Raw genomic sequence first — 20473 nt, 5'->3', positions numbered from 1 at the left:
TAAAGTCTTAGGGAAAATAGGATTTGGAAAACTTGGAATCTCTCTGATTGCAAGATACCAGAGCTTATATCTGCAATGGGTCCAGGGTTGATTATTGGCCTTTTAGGGTCAGTATGATTTTGGATTGTTCTAGAGATCATGAAAGAGAGGCTTATCCCTTAAATTCATAAGCCACAAGACCCCAATAGTCAGTCAGTGACTCTCCCTCTTGAAGTATATGAGCAGAATAGGGAACAGGGTGCTGCTTCTACAAGAGCTTCCTTTATCTAATTGTGGGGGGAGAGACCACTCCATTCCCCACTCTGTGCATGTGTTTCCAGCATGAAAGCCTACTGATTAGAGGACTTGTAGGTCCAGCACCCCAGTGAGCGGAACTCCAAGGATTCAGGAAGACATTCTTGTTTGTGAAACTATCCTGGACAGTTCTGGAAGCCAGGCACTTTGTGTCATATCTGAGACAGCTACCGAATAGGCTTTACATTAAAAACAAACCATTATACTTTAAATTTGTCATCCTCGCAAAGAAAATTTACAGCCCTATTCATGATGATGAGCACTTAGTCCCACCGATTTCAATGGGAACAACACATCTAAGTGCCTGACACTGTAAGAATAATAAAATTAGGCCCTAAACGATGCCATATGAACAATGTATGTAAACAAGTTCTTCTGGTTATCCAAAGGACCAGTGGAGCAGTATCAGTTAGACTTTCCCCATGTAACAGTGACAGTATGATAAAATCGATTTTTAAAGAGCTCTCTCTATAGATGAAAGGGTATTTTAATCTCCTTGCCTATTCCGTCATTGGTGACTCTGCTGAGACTGCCAGCAGGAGTATTAAGGTAGCTTCTGTGATGTGGACAGCACTACTCCCTTAGTTGTGCAAGTAAAACTTCATGTGTTGCAATTAAAATATATAGGATATAGTCTAAAGAACTTAGAGAAACATGAGAGAAGATATTATGAATGACTAAATATGCTAAAATGTGTAATCCTGCTCTGCACTGGATTTTTACTGTGGTTGCCACAAACCACCAGATACAGGAATTTACATAAATTATCCCAATATACACTAGTTCTGATCAAAAGAAACCATAGACTACTACTCCTGTTAGAAAAGCACTGACAGAATATTAGAAGCAGTGTTTTTTTTCATTGACAAATTGTGTCACTAAAATAGCCTTTTACTATCCTAATCCCATTCAGCACAATTCAGTTCCCACAAGAAATAATGCTTAGATGCTACATATTACCCATTAAGCAACTCCTTTATGAAAATGACTTAACATTTGTTTTCCTTCCTACATTTATATTGCATGGCCTTTTTGCTAATCCAGGATTTAATGTCAAGAGATAGTAGTTTATATTTGCCGGTGCTCTGAGCAAAGGCACAGATTCTTTTTTATACTCACTAGTGTCCATTACTTAATAGCATCTCAACACTACTTGGCAAATGTTCATTCAAACAGTGAAAACAAATTGCCATTGTAATTTTTAGTCATATTGCTGGATTAGTTTCTGAACAGAAATTAAATAGTAAAATGCACCAGGTTTTGCTAGTTACAGAAAAAAGACGCATACTAACTAATCACTAGTTTCTACTATACTGGAAAAATAATCAGTTCAGTATTTGGTAACCCAAAAACTGGCACCAAAATAAAATGGTAGGAGTTTCTAAGGGTTAATCAATAGGCCCACTTAAGAAAGTGTTAAAATCTGCCCATTTGTCTACAGCAAACCCCAATTTGTTTTTCCTATCGGTGCATTGGGAGGGTTGGGGGAAAAGAGGCTTGGGTTACCAAATAATGAGCTGGCCAAGTTTCAGAATTTGGCATAGTAAGTATTACTCAACATAAATAAGTTTGGCACTCTAGCCTGGATATTTTCTTACTGATCTGGATCAGTGCTAGGAACTGGGGAGCTATGCAAAAGCTGTATGACTATTATTGGAGGACATCATGGAACAGGACAGGACTGCTTATAAAAGTCTATCTCCTGCTGTTCTTGGATGGAGGAAGGGAAGGCAGGCTGTATATCTAGTGACTCAACAGCACTCCTGGGACCACTGTATTGAGAGTACTGGGGAAGAGGATGAGCAGGGCACAGGGTATAAACAAGACATGAGAACACTATTAGCAGGTGGCCATTAGGACATCACCCACCTATGCAGTACAATAGATGAACTTAATGTTTTGAAAGTGAGAGAAGATAGCAAATTTTTATTCTGGTCTAGGGGAAAGGATATCAAATTTAGCACTTTGTCAAAAGAAAAAGGGAGGAAGCAAACTGAATTAGAGTACACCACCAAAAAGTGTTCACATTAAGAAAGAGGATTATGATAATTTGTTCATAAAAATAAATGGGCAGCTACTATTTTGGGATAGCTGGATAGAGAAAGGAATTATAAAACTTGTCAGTTACATGACAAGAAACTCTTTGGGCAGAGAATGACTTCAGCAGTAATTATTAATACGGCAAAAAATCTTGTCAAACAAGCACAATAAGCCCAATACAAGCAATCATTAATGAATTGTTGGAAGAATTCAGAAAGTTCATCAGACTTCAGGATATATAGTTCTATCTTTGATGATGTCATGCAATACCCATTGACCTAAAGTGTATATAGAAAAAGATCTGGAATACAGCTGCTCTGATAAGTAACCGATTTAAAAAAAAAAAAAAAAAAAAAAAAAAAAAGGAATAAGTTACAGGGCTACTAGGGATACAAGCCTTAAACTGATTCATTTTAAGATATTTCATGTACAGCACTGGGACAGCAACAATTAATGAACAGACTAAGATAAAAAGATGGTAGTTCTGATGCAACTTCAAACTTGTCCACGGTTCAAAGTACCGTCTACAAATTCATGTTTTGTAATTGCCCAAGAACTAGATAATTGTGGGCTAGTAACCTAACACGTGTAAACGCAAAGAATATATTCCCACTTCATCTCATCTTCGTATTCTGGCAAACTTTTTGGTACTGTCAGATATTCCAAACCCAAAAGGTTAATTGGTTTCATTAACTTTTAATGGAGAGATAATTTTTCTTTAGACACTGGAAGACACAATGGGACTAAAATAAAAAAAAGAAAACCCAACTGGGGATCCAAACTCATCAGGATGTGGCATAGACGTAGCATCATATTAAAAAAAACAAAAAAACAAAAAAACCAAAAAAACACCACACTACACTCAACCGAGCTGGGGGCACAACACATTGCCTTAGAAAAATCTGTTCATTTAGGACCTCTACTAGGGAACTGATATGAGCATACTGTTATATTCAAATGGCATTGACTTCTGCTTAATGGGGACATCTCCTCCTAGCTCACACTCTGACAGCAGCATTCATTCCTTAGCTAGAATATATGAAGTATATCTACCGCTTTTGGCTACCAAGTTGTTGGTAGCCAAATACAAGTATTGGGACACTACCCTGGAGAATCTTGTAGCTGCATCTGACATTGAGAAGATTCTGTTTCCACCCTCAAGAAGGACATACTACCTCCTAACACTATAATGACCACCTTGCAGTGACCACCTTGCAACAGCTCCGCAGACATCAGTATTAGTACTGAAATTTTTGTTAGTTGGGAATCCTATTTAATTAGGAAGAAAGACAACAAGGAATTGCTATTAAGGGGATTGATTGAACTAGACATAATATCAAGAATAAAATAAGATTGCAGTGAAATATGGGAATCATTTCTAAATTAGATTGAGAATAAAGAGTAAATGCAGAAATATCAGATCATCAAATGCTTGAAGCAAATGCCCAGAGATCATCTAGTCATAAAACAAAAATGATTGAAAAATGGCACTCTCTCTCTCTCTCTCTCTTCCCCTTTCCTGGCTAATATAGTTAAAAAAAATCCATCTTTCTCCTCTGGCTGCTTCACACAATTTCAGCAACACAAAGCAGCCATCAACCTGGTTTAACTGGCTATGTATGCCTGTTTTGTGTCACTGTAGTAACACAAAGTAGCCAGAGTATACAAGTGAAACCAGCCAATTTGTACTTTATGATGTTACGTGTTATTTGTTAAAATGTTTAATTTAGCTTAAAAAGGCAATCTCCATTATATTACTTGGCACACTGGTACTACTGAAATTAAAAGCACCCTCTTAAAATACATTTATGAGTCTTTATCCTTCTGCTGCTATATACAGAAATCAAACATACTTGGATTACAAAACAGTGTCACCAGTACCTTGTGCTCCACTAACTCATAATTAGCGTTCAGAGTCCCAGGATTGGTCCTGCTATCAGTTTTACATAGTGGGAATAAAGTGTGTGTCTGTGTGTGAGGCGAGGGGGGGAGGGCGGGGGGGTATTGGGGGGATTTAAAGGCTTAGCATTCAGTTTGGAAAGCTATCTAAAAATTTCAATACTTGTTAGAACCTCTTAAGTGGAGGTTCTTAAGGGTTGGAAATCTAATTTCTGGTGAAATTTCGGGCCCTCCCTCTTCCAGTTGTACCAAAAATACTATAAGTACAGAGCTAGATTTTGGGTCTTGACAAATGCACATAAGCCTTATTGATTAGTTGGACCAGGAAACAAAGGAGAATCTCAAATTCCATTTTAAGGAAGAATGGGTTTCTAGACTTGAAAATGTGAACTGGCAGAAACCAATAACTAGCACTGAAAGGGGAAAGCCTCTGTGTGATCCATTTCTGAAACAGGAGGCCACATAAAAGAGGAAAACTAAAGATGTCCAATTGCCCCCAGGCGCCCCACACACACACACTATGTACAGTGAGTTTATACTGAGTAATATCCCAACGACTCTTTTGGGTAAACATCTCCAAAGCCCTTAGGTTGAAGTTGTGCACAATAGCATGATAATGGACAGGAATGGGTTCCATTTGGGAGGGTAAAATTAGCAAAAGAAGAAGGGATGGGGAGAACAGTTTTTATGAACATTTCAGGACCCTAAAGATTTTAAATTTGGTTTTGGAAAAAAAAAAAGAAAGGGCACATTTCCATGATTGATTTGTCTGTCCCTAGTATAATGCAAGAATTCTTTGTTACTGTTATGTCCTAAAGGAAAAAATGTTTTTACATTTTGAAATGCAGCAGACTCCATTTCTATAAATATGAGATATTCCATTGGCTAAAGCTTGATCTACTGAGTACAGGTTTGGTATATGCTACTACATCACTACTCCAATATTCACTGTAAAGTTCCAGTAGGCCTCAAAATATTTGTTATTGATGTAAGCACATTAAACACAGTTAGACCACTACGTAAAACTTTGGTGGAAAATTCTGCCATAATAAATTACTAAATGAACAGTAATCAAGTAGTTGAAATATTCACACAATAATCAGCTTTCTAATTCACCGTAATTGCTGAAAACATTATCACTAAGTGCAGTGTTTATTGAAACTAGTACAGGAAACCTATTTCTGCTGAGTCTCATCTATGTGAAAATTAGAGAAAATTACATTAAAACACAAGTGATCTCTTCAGCATATAGAGAATGTACATACTCAACTTTTTCAGAAGTGCACTCCTATATTGTACAGATTGTTGTGTAGATTACGGTGGCTATTTCAAATGGATTACTTCAGAGATAAAACTTAATTGGCATCAAGGAGCAAGCACAGATGGACAATATAATAACTACTAGTTGTGTTTGTTTCACAGTATACACTGGCGTTCAGGGCAAGAGTTCATTTAAGATAGTAATTAATATGTCTAGCTAATTAAATGAAACCAAAGGGGAAAAAAATCTCAGTACACCACAGAACATTGTTATTTTAACACAACACCCTATTGAACTTTACATTTAGAGCACATTACAACTGATACAGATTTAGTATGAAGTTTCTGCTGTAGAGATCAGTTGGCTATGTAGAACCAAAATAGGGCAAATGTGGTCCACCTAGCTATGCCAAGGAGGTTGACAAAAACAGATGCCAGGGAAGTCAAAGAATAGAAAACCTCTAACCGCAAACAAAAAGTAACAATTAAACACGCATTGATTAATTAGCTCTGCTAATTATTCATGATAGTGAAAGGAAATCCTAACCGTGCGTGAAATTCCAGATGGTCCTGTGGAGTTTGTCAGCAGCCCATTTTGAGAGTTGAAACCCAGTAAAAAGAAATAAAGCACTAGAAGAAAAGGAAAATCAGGGGATGGAATAGGGATGTTTAAGAGCTTTGTATGGAACCCTGGGCCCACCCAAAGTCTGAATGAGTACATGATGCAAAAGCTATCTGAAACCTCTCTATAGGCTTGGGATAGACTCCAACACTTAAGATGGTGCTATTTGCACAGACTTAGTGCTCGTCCTCTAACAGCCACTCACAGTACTCCTCCACCTTTCACCTTTATTTGAAGAGCTAGGCCTAGCGCCTCCCACAGTACTAAATCTAGGCCCATAGTGTCTTCAAGGGATCTCCCTAGCAATCACTGTCTTCAATGTCTAGTGAGAACATGGCCTGCTGCTTTTAATCCATAGAGGATCATAGAAGGGCCAGTCATACTGGTGTAATCTCACAAATCCAGCTGCAGGCAATGCAGCCTCCCAGCACACACTGTGGAAAAGAAAGCTACTAACCGCAGGAGTAAGCCTCTCAGCTTCCTTATAACAGCTGTTCTAGTCTATCCAAGTTTTTAAACTGCAACCATTACTAAAGGCCAAATAATGCCAGTTAAGATATATGTAGGCTAAATGTGAACAAGATGTTCTGATTGGATGTAGGTTATAGCAGTGGTTCTGAACAAGAGATATGCAGAAGTCTTCCAAGGGATACATAACTCATCCAGATGTTTGCCTAGTTTTACATAGATAAAAGCACTAGCAAAGTCAGTACAAACTAAAATTTCATACGACTTGTTTATGCTGCTCTATAGCGTATACACAGAAATGTAAGTACCATATTTAAATTCCAGTTGATTTATTTTATAATTATATGGTAATGAGAAAGCCATTTTTCAATAGTAACAGTATGCTGAGACACTTTTTTTATGACTAATTTTGTGAACTAGTTTTTAAGGGCGATGAAACTTGGGGTACATAAGATAAATCAGACTCCTGAAAAGGGTACAGTAGCCTGGAAAGGTTGAGAGCCACTGGATTATAGTGTAATCAAATGAGTGCCAAGGGATGGATCTATGGAAGAAAAAAATAAATGAGTGGAAGCACAGTTAGAGAAGTGTATTTCCTCTTTCCCTATGGAGAGGGCATGTAAAACACACTGTAACCACAGGAAAACAACAATAATGATAGCAAAAAGAACTAAAGTATCATTTCAGTGGCTGAATGCTACAGCCAGAGGAATAAGCATATAGTTATAGAGAACAAAGAGGAGAAACAGAATGGATTTGGGTAAAGAAGAGTTAAGAAATGAGTAAAAGGGAAGAATGCCCACTGCTCAGGCAAGGCTTATTCTCTTTAACTGAAAGTAAATAACAGAGGATGGTAACCAGAAGCAACCTCTAGATCTTGGAACTAGCTATTTTCCCCAGCAAAGTCACAAACCACCATAACCAAGACAACAATCATCTCATTTTTCTTACAGTGCTGAAGTGCACATCTAATTAACACTGATGAGAATAACAAAGGTAAAAATTACTCCATTATCTGTAAATTTCCCCTTTTTGAAGAGGGCACCTGCTGTTCCATGATCCATTACAACAGAGTTATTTCTCCTTATCTTCCAAGCACTGAGGCTTCGCTCAAAAACAAAACCCTCTCTAGCCTCTCCATGTAGGCGGAGGTCTCCCATCCACACCTCTCTTTCCCTTATCCTTCAGGGGTGCTTTTTAGGCTATGGTATTCAAAGGCAACTTATTAAAGACCTGAACAAGTCACCTCAGAAATGATGGAGCAACGCCTAAACTACTCGACTTCACAGCTGTAAAGTCTGTGATGTTTCTGCAGCTCCAGCTGTTGCTCTCGCCTCACTTTATGACCTGCACCTTGAAGAGACAGGAAAATGCCTTAAAAAATTATAGCAGCAGGTAATGATAAGAAGAGGTATAAAACAGAGCTGAGCATGGGTTAGGTCACATTAACATAAGGGAAGCCAAAACAGAGAATACAAGGTCTAATGGCACTGTTAGGCTACCAGTATGGACTTAATCAGTCTGGCACACCCAGCAAAAAAGAAAAGTCAGAGAAAGAAGTGGTAAAATGGAGAGCTAGATTAGGCCACAGGGGGCGCACACACATGCATGCATACACACGAGGGAAACATAATTAATTGACATTAACAGGCTGGCAGTCTGGGCCAGACCAGTCTACTGACTCAGTGCAGAAAAGGCAGTGGAAGAAGTGGTTAAATTAAAAAAAAAAAAAAAGGTAAAATGGCAGGTTAGACAATGCCACACAAACCCATATGTGAGGGAGATGAGAGAACAGAACCCTCAGGCTTCCCTGATGTAATTGCAGGTGGTACCATATAGGGGAATCTGAGCCATTTGAGAGAAAGTGTGTTATTAAATAAATTGATATATCAGTACCAGGGTGAATCGGAATTTCCCTCGGAAAGAGGAGAGCTGACAGAATCATTGAGGGGCTTGGGTTTCAAGATACCAATCACAACAGTGATAGCTATTGTTCTTCCTAGCATAATTGGGACAAAAATACCTGGTTATTGTGGCACTCTGAAAGAGGCAGAGGGTCCTGCACTGAGGGTTATTTCTGTCGCTTTGACTCACTAGCTTCTTGGAGAGACTCCTGAATACCATATTTCACTCCTGTTGGAACAGGAAAAAAACAGACCAAGGACCTCTGGATTTTTGCTTTCAAAGTGTCAGGTCCTGCTACTGAAATTCTGTCTCAACCACTTAAGTCTTGCCTGTCACGTTGTTTAGAGTGGGGGAGTTGGTGCATTATGATACAGGAGCAGGAACCCCTTTAATTTTCGCTGAGGCTGCTACGCTGCCATTTTGTCTCCTCAAATATTGATTTTCTGAAAACTCCTGTTCTCAAAAATCCCCTCCCTTTCAGGGAGCATTGAGGAGAGTGAGACAAGAGTAAAAAAAGCTCCTGCCTCGAGACAGAAGAGAGGTCAAGAGAAACCTCCTCATTCAAGCAGAGATGAGACACTGGGAAGTTAGAGACAGTTTCCTGAACAGTTCCACCTGCTGACACTACATTGTGAAGATAGAGAGAAGAATTTAAAAGCAAAATTTAATAAAAAAGAGGAGCCTCTATGTTTGAAAGACAAGGAGGAATAACCCAACTGAAATAGATGTCAGAGCACCAGGTGCCCATAAGAAAGGGTTTGCAAGGGTTATAACAATATTGGCAACCGTTACTAAAATCTGTATCGTCATTGAAGAAGTAGGCTAAATTATATGTAATGGAAGTTGTTTCTTTGGCTTCTCTACCAAAAGATATGTCAACACTTGGAGCTAGGGGTGTGACTAGCAGCTCAAGGAGACATACTCCTGCTACTTTCATCAAGCTAGCACACTAAAAATAGACTGTAGCCGTGACAGTGCAATGGGCTAGACATCCCTAGTACGTGCCTAGGGACTTTGGCTATGTACACCTAACGGCAGCAAATTCCCCACTGTCAGATCAATTTTTCCGGATTGATTGAGTGAAGACACGCTCAATAAATCCAGAAGTCCATCTATTAAAACCACCTCCAAAAACAACATAATACTGTGTCGACAGGAACACATTTCCCATCACATAGCACAGTAGAGACGGTGCGCTAAAGGGAAGTAACGAAGTCGACGGGAGTTACAAGCAATTCTGCGTAGCTTGCGTAACTCCCGTCGACTGCTGCCAAATTTTGCCAGCAGTGTAGACCTGCCCTCATACGTGTACATACTCAGGGCAGCTAGCTCCTCCCGTTCCTTGCACCACTGCCACTATATTCTATTTTTAGCATGCTAGCTGTATGGGTGCTATGTCCTAACGTGGCCATGTCTCCTCATGCTGGGAATCACACACCAAGCTCCAACTATGAACACACCCAAAGAGTACTAAACCAGTGGTCCACGAAAGCGTGGTTGGACATTGTCCAGTCAGTGGTACTGTATTTTAGATTGAAGATAAAAATCAATTTCCTTGACCACTTGTGATAAGGACATTTTGCAAGCATAAGGGTATTAGCCCCACGATTCTCACTGAAATCAATTTGGGTAATAACATTCTGCCACCCTGTAGTCTTCCTGAACTACTAAGTAGAGTTCAGGTATGCTCTTAAACAGCTGATGTGCTCTGTTCTCGAAGTGGCTGCATTTCAGATATGGGGAGGGTGAAATCTTTCATATAGAGTTTGGGCAGTGATTTGGATTAAAAGCACGATAAAATAATAAAGTCATAGCTGGAATCACAGGCAAAGGAGGTACTGTGAATGAACTTGTATTGCAGTCATGAGCACATACCATGTAGATGACAAAGCACAATAGTTCAAGCACTGCCCATAACTGCAATGCACAGAGAACCAATTTTCAAGAATAAAAGTTACAAATCTACGTGCAGAATTTTAATATGCAGAATAAAATGTATGAATACAATTTTTAAGAATTAAAACAAAAACTTAGAGATAAAGATAGATGCAGAGAGAAAACTGGAACCTCACTTAAAATGCTGTGTGTGTGACAGGGTGTGTAACATTAACAATAAAATATTACTGACAGATATACATTTTAAGAATCTCAAGAGCCTCTTACATAGCATCTCAAATCTTGCAATGATTTTGATTTGACTAGTCCTTTTTAAAATCACTTTATGTCCTTCATTGCCAGAAAAGAGGAAGGGTTTTAGAAACATAACAGCCATACTGGTTAGACCAATACCAATGGTCTTTCTAGCCCAGTATCCTGTCTTCCAACAGTGGCCAGTGTCAGATGTGTTAGAAGGAACAAAGAGAACAGGGCAATTTTCAAGTGTTTCATAGCTTCTGGCAGTCAGAGCTTTAGGGATATCCAGAGCATAGGGTTGCATCCCTTACCATCTTGGCTAATAGCCACTGATGGACCTATCCTCCAGGAACTTATCTAACTTATTTTTAACCTAGTTATACAACATCCTTCATCACAACATCCACCGTCAATGAGTTCCACAGATTGACAGTGCACTGTGTAAAGTAGTACTTCCTTTTTTTTGTTTTAAACCTACTGCCTATTAATTTCATTGGGTGAACCCTGATTTGTGTGATGTTATATTTCTGTGTGATATTATAAGGATGACTGGTAACCCTATGTACCTGAATAGGACTTTTTTTCCTTTGACTGTTTCTCTTCAGTTCCTTTCTATACTTTATCAACTTCTATCCTCTCCTCTTTACTACGATATAGAGCATCTCCTTTAATAAATAAATAAATAACTAAACAAATAAATAAAGGGATGTCTCTATCTGAACCATGTTTTTCTCTGCACCTGTCAGCATCCCCCTAGCCCTTAATTTAAAAGGAAGTATTAATTTCAGTAATGTGCAGCAAAGGGATTTGTTTAATTCTAGAGACACACTTACTAGGCCAAATTGTCTTCTCACTTAACGCAGTAGAACACCCTATTGAATTCAATTAATTCACTAATTAAGTTTTAGAAAATACAGAATCATTATAGCATATAGTATGCTACCTTCTTTTCAAGCTGATGAATGTAGTTGTGTGTCAAGAAACAAAAAAATTTGAAGAATATTGTGAAAAGTTCAGTGAGAATAAGACATACTTGGAATTCAAATGTGAAAAAGCTAAAGATTGTGTGACCATAGCTAAACTCCATCAGGCACATGTTCTGAACTGTTCCATAGGGGATGCACACAAAATCCTCTTGTAACACATTTTCCCCTACGTGTCTATTCCCTGCATTATTTGAAATTATATCCTCCTAGGAAATATGGACATAGATAAGCACATTATGTAGGACGTAATGGAAACTAATGTAATCCAATTATTCTAGCAAAAACTTAGACACTTATCTTCCAAAAAACATTAAAAACAGACAGCCTAAGAAAGAAATGGAAAACTGACCTTTTATCTTTTTTTTTTCCTGGACAATTTCAAGTATTAGAAAAATCTAGGGTTGACTAGCCAAGTTTGTAGGCAAATCTGAGACTCATTGGGCCCAAACACATTATATTAAGTGGCATGCAGCAGGCTAGACTCCTTACATACAGATTCCCTTACCAATGTCTAAGCAAAGGAGACCAAGCTGGTGTAATTTACTAATCAAGTTGCTAAAGAAGAAATTCAAGTAGGGAATGATGGACTTTTCTTTATACATTATTACACCAGAAAGTATCAAATGGAAAAGCACAAAACCCAAGTAATGTTCCCATTGTAAATTGATAACAGGGGCTGTATCTAGTTCCCTCATGGTTGTCAGGGGAAATGGACTGCTAGCCTGTTGAGTAGGCCTTTAAAACAGAAATTCTGAAAGGCTACCAGAGGTTGTTATGATAATGAGCTCTTAGTAAACAAATAAGGTTTATCAATCCACAAGAAAATTATACTAATTTGTTCATCCTCTTCAGATTTTGGTCAAATCAGTATTTTGATAATTGATTTCCTAATATGTCAATCCCTAAAATTGTGGACTAGCAATTCACTTAAATCCAACTTTTTTGATTGAATTTAAATTGGTTTTTGTAAAAAAATAAATGCATATCCAGGGGTGGGGTTAACTGCTTACTAAGTCAGACATATGTCATTATCCATGTTTTAAAAAAAAACGCTGTATTCAGCACTTTAGGAAATTACTGTGGGAATATCAGATGTTACAAGATGTCATGTTTTGAATAATTACTGTAGAATACTTTAGCACTTTTTGGTAAGGATGATGCTTCACGCTTAAGAAGCTCATGCTTACATAGAGGGTTGCACACTTTATTCCTTCTTTAGGCTAAGTGCATTGCACACACCAGGAGCCTTTTGCATTCCTCCATTCCCAATCACAAATTGCTTGTGAGCCAGATTCTAATCCCCCTTCATTTCAGGGACTACTTGCAACCCCCACCTCTCCCTCAGACTAGGAGCTTTGTCTCCCTCACATTCTTCCCTGCATCCAGGGCTCTATGAATTCTCCCTCCCTCCCTCCGTTATCCTCTCTGCCATATGCTAGGAGCTCTGTGGGACCCCCATATCCCCTTCCTCCAGTACCACTCTGCCCTATTCCCTCTTTGCACATCCACATTACTCTCCCTTCTCTCCCACACTCCAATTCTTATTTTTCATTTAATCTGGGAAACACATCATTCAGGTTTCAACATTTTAAACTACATTGGGAGAATGGGCGGAGCTGGGGAGAGGGGAGTGTTTTGCTTGATAGCAGCTATTAACATCTTCTATCAGTTCTTTGATCTATAGACAATTACAGAGGTGGTCAAACAGCTGGGTCTGCTAACCAGATTGTGTGAACACCACTGATTCTGAGCATATATACACAATAGATTTTTAATATGCTGAAAATCCAATAAAATCCTTTATATTGTTCTTTGTACATTGAACAAACATTCTGAAGCATGGTTTTGCATTTCTTATACAATGGAAGGAGTAAAACCTGCCAATACATTAGATCTGATTAGCATATGAGAACAGTGCATAAGTATCTACATTAATCACAATCAGTCTTTCATCACATGATATATCGCCTTATCCTAATTAACATTACGGGACAAATTCATCTGGAATGATTTGAAAGGATAAATTAAATTATACCTTTTTGGGTCTAGAGACAAACGTTTATGCCATAATCTTATCACAGTTCAGTAACCTACAGAAAATGGGGGGAAAGAGTAGCATATTTATTTACAGAGAATGCTCACATAGGCATAAGAGGATGTACATGGCCCCCCACACATTACAGGCAACTGACTGTTCAGTTGCAAAGAGTGACCCTTGTACACTAGAAGCAGCATCATATGAAGACCATAGACCCACATTCTCTGGGTGCAGAGTTTACTCCAGTAGATTAGGCAATGGATTCAGCCACCAGCTCTGTGGATTTTGAGTGAGTTTGTAGGTATTCAGGACCAGTAGAGGCTGCCTTCAGAGCCCTGCTATCCACTGCATCAGAAACCTTCCCATCTTCCACACCATCAGAGAGGAAAATGGTTTAAATTAATGCTGGCATAGTGCTGGGGGGAGGCGATTATGTCCCACTGCCAAGCACAGTGTGGCGCCCATTGAACAGAGCACATACGCAGTCCCTGACTTGATAGGCAAAATGAGTGTGTTTTTCAATTTTTTTGTCACTCAGTCAAGTTAGCTTAATATGATTGAAAAGCAATATCAAGATGCAGGCTAACATACTTGAAGCCATGTTAACTGGCAGTCTTTAAGCCTAGTGGGGTGCCTAACCTAAAGCACTGGGAACTATCAGGGTTTCAAATGAGTCAACATGTATTCTGACAGCGCTTTTCAATTATTTTAAGGTAACTTAACTGAGCCAACATAACTGAAAATTGGCTGTCAAGATCAAGTCGCAGAGGCTTCTGCAAGAGAAGAAAAGCCATTGAGGCAGCAGCTCATTCTGCCATGCCCACCAGCAGAGACATGCAGATGCAGGCCCTTCTGTCCGAGGAAATTAAAGAGAAAATAAAGTCGTAATAAAGGTGCCACAAGCACCACTGCACATACCTTTATAAACAAACTACAGGATTCTACAGTGAAGGTCCAAAACTCTGCACCTTACAATAGTGTTACAGCTATACAGCTATGGTTGTACAACCCTGAATGTGACATCTATGTTAGAAAATGTATAACGCAATGTACAACATTGAACACATCCACAGATATTTAACAAGAGGGGTTGCCTTTTTTTTTTTTTTTTTTTTTTTTAAATAAAAATGGTTTCCAATAGCAAATATTGCAAATTTTTTTTCCTGTTCTGGGATTGCGTCTGACCCAGCTCCAGCATTTACACAGACCAAGGATGAACTTAGTTGTTATGATCTCCTCATTAAATCAACTTTGCTCATTAAACTAATCATCTCATTCTTCAGTTCAGTGCTACTTATATGAAGGATTTTTTGAAAAATTATCACAACTTTTACAGGATAGATGCTAGTGCTTCATATCCAACATTTTGTCAATTAAATCTTTTTTCTCACGGATAATAAATAAATGTATTTGTGGAGTGAGGATGTTATTTACATCATCATTCATGGAATCACGATCACAAGAAGATTTTATCTGGTACATTTGATCAAAAACAAAATTTTGGGAGTGGCAGAAGAATCTTCTTCCCTCCTGTGTCCTGTACTGCAAAGAATTATTGCTACTACTAACCTATCAAAATGGTTGACAGTCAGAGTACAGCTTCAGGATCCATTCTGCATTATTACTGGTGAAAAGGGAATGGCATCTCAGCTAGATAAAAGTGGCATACATTAAGAATCACAATATTTTACTTTGCTTCTTTCAAACAGTCCTCATTTTGCCACTCCAAAACATTGTTCCATGATAGTTTTTCCAACTTTTTGAGCTTCTTTTTTATTTCTTTAGATTTTCTTGATCCTATAAAGGTTTCTTAGTTACTTTGGCTTCTTTGAAAATGTTATCCATAACCATTTTCCATTATTTTCCACAAAAATGCATAGGAGGTGAAATAACTAATGCTTCTGTGCTAAGCAGAATGAAATCAATTTCTTAGTCTTTATGAGCACAGGCAAGTCATCTTAGAACATTCAAAAAGCTTGAACCCCAGCAAAGTGGGAATGTCAATGAATATTTCAAGGAAAAGAAATACAATTTAAAAAAAAAATTTTTTTTCCTTGCTACCATTTTAAAACCATTTTTTCCCATTTTTTAATCAGAGAAAAAAGGACCTGTTTATATGGAGAAAAGTGATACACATTGTGAGGGAGACTAGCCCACCTACCCATTAAGCCTTGAAGTGGGTAATCCACTATTTCAATGACACAGCAAGGAGAAAATATATCCTGAAAAGGCTAAAGTTATACAAGTATCACTTTATTAAACATATGGAGGTTAATACAAAAATATTGTTTGGAAACTATTGACAGGATCCCATTTCTCTTCATAAACTTTTATACCATGGGTATTTCAATACTAGATTAGGTCCCATTTCTGGAGCATATGCTTTTCAGCCAAGAATTTCCCTGGTGCAGGAAGCATTGTACTCCAGCTATTCTGGATTACCCTTTGGACTCGCAGGCAGCTGGGGGAAGATACAGTAAGCTTGAGCAGCCTCAGGGTGGCTCAGACAAACTGGGGGCTGCCAGGCCCAGAATTTAGGAGTTGCAAGTATAGTTTTTAAGGCTTCTGAGAGGCTCAGCTCAGAACTGGGGGCCTTGAACTCTAACATAGTTGTGAAACTTTCCATTCTATATATAGAGAGAACCACAAATACTAGGTAAATATTGCAGTCCATGTCCATTTTCATGTAGCCTCTCCAGAAAAAAAAAATGTTTACCATGCATGGCATAGCAGCTACTAGTAACAGTTTTCAGTAGACTCATTAACACATACCAGTTTGAGCATGCGGATATAGGGATGGGCTGCTCTTTGATGCACTTTCAAGAGTGCCAAGAACCAGCATTCCCTGGTTTGTTTTACATGGCAGGGAGAAAAGGATGTTGGATATTTTCAAATAAGATACATGAGCCTGTTGTGTAGTTAGAGCCCTGTTTAAAAAGTTTGTGAGGACGACTAACCATTATCAATCAGAGACAGGTGGGAAGTTTAATCATTTGTATACTAAGTGAGGTTTAAATACACAATTAGCACCTACTAATATATTCTAAATACAGGGAGAAATCTGCATTGTCTGCTGTGTTTTCTAAAACCCCATAGAATCTGCTTTCTTAGTCACACTGTCCTCACCATTTACAGTATATTGCATTTTCCCACCTTCAAAGAGTCCAATATTCAAGACACTATTAGCTTCTGAATGTGGGTGAGTGCTCGATTCCCAGTGACTATAGTGAGGGTTAGAGTGCTCAACAACTCTCAGAGTTCTTAGCATTTTACAGGATCAGGGCCTAAACCACTGAGCCGTGCAAAACCTTTTGATGTTAGTAAGGATTATCCTATTTTATGGATAGTAATACTGAGGCAGATAAACTAGGTAACTTACCCAATGCCATGGGAGTCAATGTGACAGCCAGGTTTAGAACTCCAAACACAGGATGATCTCCCTTCCTTACTCCCAACATGCATGATAAAAAACACAAAAAGTGTTAATCTAAATCAAACTTTTATGGCTTTGTATTAATGAATGTCAGTTTACATAAAATCATAGGATTATAAAAAGAAAAAAATTGAAGTGATGATTGCATGTAATTCCCCATCTACCCCTTGTTGCATGGATTACATATATTTACAGATGCATATCCCTCAACATGTCAAAAAAGCAAAAGGACATTGAAAATCAAGAGCATTTCAGATGGCAGAATAAAGTTACTGAAATAGTCAAGCATGCTGAAGTGCATTCATTAGATCTATAAATATATCTTCATACATTTCAGCATCTAAGAGTTATGTGTTGGTAGGGCAGCCTGACAATTCACCACATGGATAAGTGAAAGATACAGAATACCACAAGCACAAAACAGAAAAAAAATCAATGACATACTGTTACTAATAGTTGCCCATTGGATTTCATGACCATTCACAAAATACACTTCAGGGTGTGGAGAAATTTGTAGAAAGGAAAGGTAGGAAGGACTGACATGTTAATATCTTGATGTTAAGGTAGTGTTAACATCTCTAAGGAACTCTGTAGTAGCTAGTGCGGCGAGGTTCGAGTAGCTAGTGTTCTGCCCCTCCGTGGGTCCTGCGCCCTTTTTGGCTATGCTGGTGGTATGGCTGGGTGGGAGCAGGGGGGCCCAGTCCCACCCTCCACCCTAGGCCCCTGTGAGGAGTAACCTCAAACTGCTTAGTCCATGAGAGCTACTACCTCCTCTGGATCGCCTGTCCTTGGCCCCACTGCTCATGATCCACTTCCTGGAACTGGGGCAAGCATTTTCCCCCCCCTCCTCGCCGTGGATCTCTCTGTCCCTGTGATTCTCCCCTGTTTGGGTGAGGTCACTCCACCTCAACTCTGTTACTCAGTTGTCTGGCAGCCGGGTCCTCCTTCAGGCCTCTGTGCCTATGACCCTTGGCCCTTCCCGGACAGGCTTCTCCTTAACTCCTGTACCTTTGGGGTTGTGGTAGCAACCACAATCGCTTCAGCTCTGTAGCAGCTCCGCTCCGCTTCGCTCCTCCTAACTCCTTTTCAGCTGCCCCATCTGCCTGACAGGGAGGCTTTTAACTGCTGGGGCAAGCTCCTTAATTGGCCTCAGCTGGCCTAGTTGCTCTGGAATAACCCCCAGCTGAATCACCCAGGGAACAAGGATTTGTTGATCCTGAGGCTAATATATATATATACCCTCCAACACTCTCCTATAACCATCAGGTCTGGCCCTGACACACATCTTTCCCCTCTCCCCCCTGTTCAATCCCACCAGGTTGGGCAACTTGGGACGTCATGCAGTGAACCCAGGACAGGCCATCCACATTTCCATGGTGACTTCCAGCTCTGTGTTGTATTGTTAATCGGAAGGGCTGGAGGGACAAGAACCACCTGGTCACCTGTGCATTTTTTTCCTTGTTCCCTTGCATCCACTGGAGGGGCACATGATCAGTCACAAGGGTAAAGTGGCGTCCCAACAGGTAAAAACGGAGGGCTTCCACAGCCCACTTGACGGCGAGACACTCCCTTTCTACGACTGCATATCTCTGCTCTCTCAGGAGAAGTTTCCTGCTGAGGTACATTATCGGGTGTTCCTCGTCTCCTACCATCTGTGACAGGACCACCACCAAACCTACTTCGGAGGCATCGGTCTGCAATATAAATTCTTTTGTGAAGTCAGGGCCAAAGAGTATGGGGTCACTGCAGAGGGCTGTCCGTAAGTCTCTGAAGGCTTCTTCCGCCACGGGGGTCCATCGCACCATGTCTGGGCCTCGGGCCTTTATCAGGTCCATCAGGGGACTGGCTCTGGAGGCGAAATAGGGGATAAACCGCCGGTCGTTCCCCACCACCCCTAAGAAGGCCTGGACCTGCTTCTTTCGGTTAGGCCAAGGCCAATTCTGGATTGCTTCCAGCTTGCTTAGTTGAGGCCGTACCATACCCCTCCCTACAACATATCCGAGGTATCTAGCCTCAGCAAGACCTATGGCACACTTGGCGGGATTTGCGGTGAGGCCGGCCTGCCTCATGGTGTTAAATACCCCTTCCAACTTCCTCAGGTGGGTTTCCCGGTCTGGGGTGTGGATGACCACATTGTTCAGGTATGAGGCAGCATATTTGGCATGGGGCCGTAGCAGCTTATCCATTAGGCACTGGAAGGTGGCCGGGGCCCCATGTAGTCCGAAGTGTATTGGAACAGCTTATCTGGTGCGGAGAAAGCAATCTTTTCCTTTGCCTCCTTAGCTCGAGGGATTTGCCAATACCACTTGGTCAAATTGAGAGTGGTCAAATCAAGGCCTTGCCCAATCGGTCCACGAGTTCATCTATATGGGGCATGCGGTATGCATTGAACTGAGAAACCTCATTCAGGTTGGCAAAAGTCATTGTAGAACCTCGTAGTGCCATCGGGCTTAGGCACCAGCATTATTGGGCTATGAGATTCTTCTATGACCCCCAGCTCCAACATATTTTCTACCTCAGCCTTAATTTCCTTCCTCTTAGCCTCCAGAACTGTATAAGGCCTCATCATGACCCTGGCCCTGGGGGTTGTGATGATCTGATGAAAAACCTCCATTGTTCGACCCAGCTTAGTCGCAAAGACATCTTGGTTCTGATCTACTATCTCTGATGTTTCACCGTTTTGATTTGGTGTTAGGTCAGGGGATATCCTGACTTGCTTGAGTGATTCTACTTCCTGGGGTAGGGTCATACATACTTCTCGGGCCTTCCAGGGCTTCAATAAGGTGATATGGTAGACTTGCTCTTGCTTGCGGTGCCCCGGTTGTCGTACTTTATAGTTGGTTTCCCCCACGGGCTCAATCACTTCATAGGGCCCCTGCCACTGGGCCAGTATCTTACTTTTGGCAGTGGGTACCAGTATCATCACCTGGTCTCCTGGCTGAAATCATCGAACCGCTGCTTGGCGGTTATAGTGGACCCGCTGGGCTCCCTGGGCTCTCTCTAAATGTTCCCATACAATGGGAGTGACTCGGGCTATCCAGTCCCTCATTGGAAGCACATGGGGCGGGCTCCCCCTCCCAAATTTCCCTGGTGATGTCCAGGATGCCCTGGGAGTGGCGTCCGTATAGTAGCTCAAAAGGGGAGAACCCTGTGGAGGCCTGGGGAACCTCCTGGATGGCGAACATGAGGTACAGCAGCAAGGCATCCCAGTCCTTCCCATCTTGATTCACCACCTTCTTTATCATAGCCTTGAGAGTCCTATTGAACCTTTCCACAAGGCCGTCTGTCTGAGGATGGTAAACGGAGGTTCGTAGGGTCCATACATGTAGCAGAGTGCATAAGTCCTTCATCAGTTTGGATATAAACAGGGTCCCCTGGTCTGTCAATATTTCCTT

The 20473-nt window shown here is 40.3% G+C and overlaps 1 long non-coding RNA gene across 3 annotated transcripts in view; it reads right to left on the bottom strand.

Moving 5' to 3' along the window:
• LOC137156236 (uncharacterized) overlaps nucleotides 1-20473 on the bottom strand; it is a 175240-nt gene that overhangs the window by 72592 nt on the left and 82175 nt on the right. The window contains exon 1 of one of the 3 annotated variants that reach the window (XR_010920714.1): nucleotides 17025-17090. The exons of 1 other annotated variant lie outside the window; for it this stretch is intronic. This is a non-coding gene — a long non-coding RNA (uncharacterized lncRNA). Of the gene's footprint in view, nucleotides 1-17024; nucleotides 17091-20473 lie in introns of those variants that run through there. One more of the 3 variants, XR_010920715.1, reaches the window with a different exon arrangement.

Source organism: Emydura macquarii, unplaced genomic scaffold (genome assembly GCF_026122565.2).
Source record: "Emydura macquarii macquarii isolate MOO-44397 ecotype Brisbane River unplaced genomic scaffold, CSIRO-AGI_Emac_v2 contig_1390, whole genome shotgun sequence".
NCBI lineage: Eukaryota > Metazoa > Chordata > Testudines > Chelidae > Emydura > Emydura macquarii.
This window is presented reverse-complemented; position numbering and strand designations above follow the sequence as displayed.